Raw genomic sequence first — 2,975 nt, 5'->3', positions numbered from 1 at the left:
TTAAAATACGCACTTGGATGGATCAAATCCCATACCGACAGCCACCGCAATCCCCCCCCACATACACATACACACACACCCCACAGGCCACAAGTCATCCATCACCTTGAACCTCATCAGCAGGCGCTTCTCGATGTTTCGGAACTGCACCGCGCGGTCCTCCAGCTGTGTACGGAGCTGCACCACCCGCTGCCGTACAGCAAAGTGCTGCTCCACAACCTCGAAAAAGTCCTCCAAGGGAAGGGCGTCCTCGTACGACACCGTAAAAGGCCCTTCTGGCGGTGGCGGCAGACCCGCCTCCGCTTCCGAGTAGTACTTGGCCAGGCGGGAGGTTAGCTCCTGCAGGTGTGTGTATATGTATGTATATATGTATGTGTGTATGTATGTATGTCAACATGAATTGAACTGAGCTACGAGAAGCAAGTACATACATACAGGTTGAAGAACAAGTCACAGCATGCAGAACTTTACAACGGTTAAGTAGGTATAGTCCAGGAATGGAGACATGGGGTAGACATGCTGAAAGATGTCTGTGTGTGTGTGCGTGTGCGTGTGTGTGCGTGTGTGTGTGCGTGTGCGTGTGTGTGCGTGTGTGTGTGTGTGTGTGTGCGTGTGTGTGTGTGTGTGTGTGTGTGCGTGTGTGTGTGTGTGTGTGTGCGTGTGTGTGCGTGTGTGTGTGTGCGTGTGTGTGCGTGTGTGTGTGTGTGTGTGCGTGTGTGTGTGTGTGTGTGTGTGTGTGTGCGTGTGCGTGTGTGCGTGTGTGTGTGTGTGTGCGTGTGTGTATGTGTGTGTGTGTGTGTTGCTGGGATTTCTGGTTTTCACAACACGAGCCGGGGCCGCATCAACGCAACATGACGGCAACAAACTACCGTTGATCTTTCAAATGTGCGCCGCCACTCCGTCCGGCTCACACACCCCTTGCTGGTTGCTTTAGACATCGACGGTTGACGATCTGGACATTAACCACCACAACAACAACCATATCTTTTACTATTACTATTATTAAATAATGGAAATCATAAAAAAAATTCCTATTCATTGTTATTGGACAATTTGTACGCCTGCATCACACGTTCTCCTTCCCCCCCTCTGCCCCCCTCTAAGGACGCAGATAATCAGTACCCTCCGCACCACATGTGTGTGTTTGTGCGTATGTGTATATGTAAACACGTCACGACTTCTGGAGTTCTGTGTTGCTCTTCAAATTTCATGCAACGGCCGTAACCCATACGTACCCCTGCGGATGCCAGGGCTCCAGTCAAAGGCTGCCCGAAGTAACAGCCATCGCAAAACACAAAACACACACACCGGGGAGTACGACCCCCCCCTCACCCCCCCCCTCACGCACTCACCCCCGCAATGAGCCACATGCCCTCTAGCATATCCGACTGGATGCGGTACCGCCCGCCCGCCTTGGAGACCAGAACGGTCACGTCACCGGCGCCCCCGTAGAACTGAAACGACATGACGGTGGCGGTGCCGGCGGCGGCGGGTCCGCCGCCTCCGCCCCCCCCAAGCCCCAGAGCCGCACCCGCGCTCATGGCGGCCGCGCCCCCCGTCAGCGCCTGAGGAGAGAAGTAGGCAGGAGGGAGGGAAGGGAGGGGGAAAGAGCGGGGGGAGTTCGGGGTGATATGGGTTTGGTGTGCATATGTGCATATGAAGCATACGTGCATATTTGCATATGTGCATATGTGCATATGTGCATATGTGCATATGTGCATACGTGCATATGTGCATATGTGCATATGTGCATATGTGCATATGTGCATATGTGCATATGTGCATATGTGCATATGTGCATATGTGCATATGTGCATATGTGCATATGTGCATATCTGAGCCATGTGGGCTGAATTGCACGCTGAATTGCACGCTAAATTGCACGTTGCACGGCGCTGTCGCAAGCGCGTACGGCATATCATAGCGCGTACGGCATAGCGTAGCATAACATAGCGCGTACGGCATATCACAGCATAGCATAGATCGTATATGCTTGCAGATCGCATAGGCTTGCAGATCGCATATGCTTGCACATCGAATGTGGCATATGCTTTCAGATCGCATCTGGCATATGCTCGCAGATTGCATATGCTTGCAGATCGCATAGGCTTGCATATCGCATATGCTTGCACATCGAATGTGGCATATGCTTGCAGATTGCATATGCTTGCAGATCGCATATGCTTGCAGATCGCATATGCTTGCAGATCGCATATGCTTGCAGATCGCATATGCTTGCAGATCGCATATGCTTGCATATCGTATATGCTTGCATATCGTATATGCTTGCAGATCACATATGATTGCACATCGCATGTGGCATATGCTTGCATATGAAGCATTTGTGCATATGAAACACATGTGCATATGTGCATATGAAGCATATGTGCATATGTGCATATGTGCATATGTGCATATGAAGCAGATGTGCATATGTGCATATGAAGCATATGAAGCATATGAAGCATATGAAGCATATGAAGCATATGAAGCATATGAAGCATATGAAGCATATGAAGCATATGAAGCATATGAAGCATATGAAGCATACGAAGAACAAAAATGCATATCGCATATGCTTGCACATCGAATGTGGCATATGCTTGCAGATCGCATCTGGCATATGCTCGCAGATTGCATATGCTTGCAGATCGCATAGGCTTGCATATCGCATATGCTTGCACATCGAATGTGGCATATGCTTGCAGATCGCATCTGGCATATGCTTGCAGATTGCATATGCTTGCAGATTGCATATGCTTGCAGATCGCATATGCTTGCACATCGAATGTTGCATATCATATGGTTCAATCCCCAGCGCGCGCGCGTCTTTTTTTTTTGTGCGCTTTTTTTTCTTTTTTTTTTCTTCGTATGCTTCATATGGACATATGCACATATGCACATATGCTTCATATGCACATATGCACATATGCACATATGCACATATGCACATATGCACATATGCTTCATGTGCA

Source organism: Volvox carteri (assembly GCF_000143455.1).
Source record: "Volvox carteri f. nagariensis unplaced genomic scaffold VOLCAscaffold_75, whole genome shotgun sequence".
Classification (NCBI taxonomy): Eukaryota; Viridiplantae; Chlorophyta; class Chlorophyceae; order Chlamydomonadales; family Volvocaceae; genus Volvox; species Volvox carteri.
The sequence above is the reverse complement of the archived record's forward strand: the minus strand, read 5'-3'. Positions refer to the sequence as shown.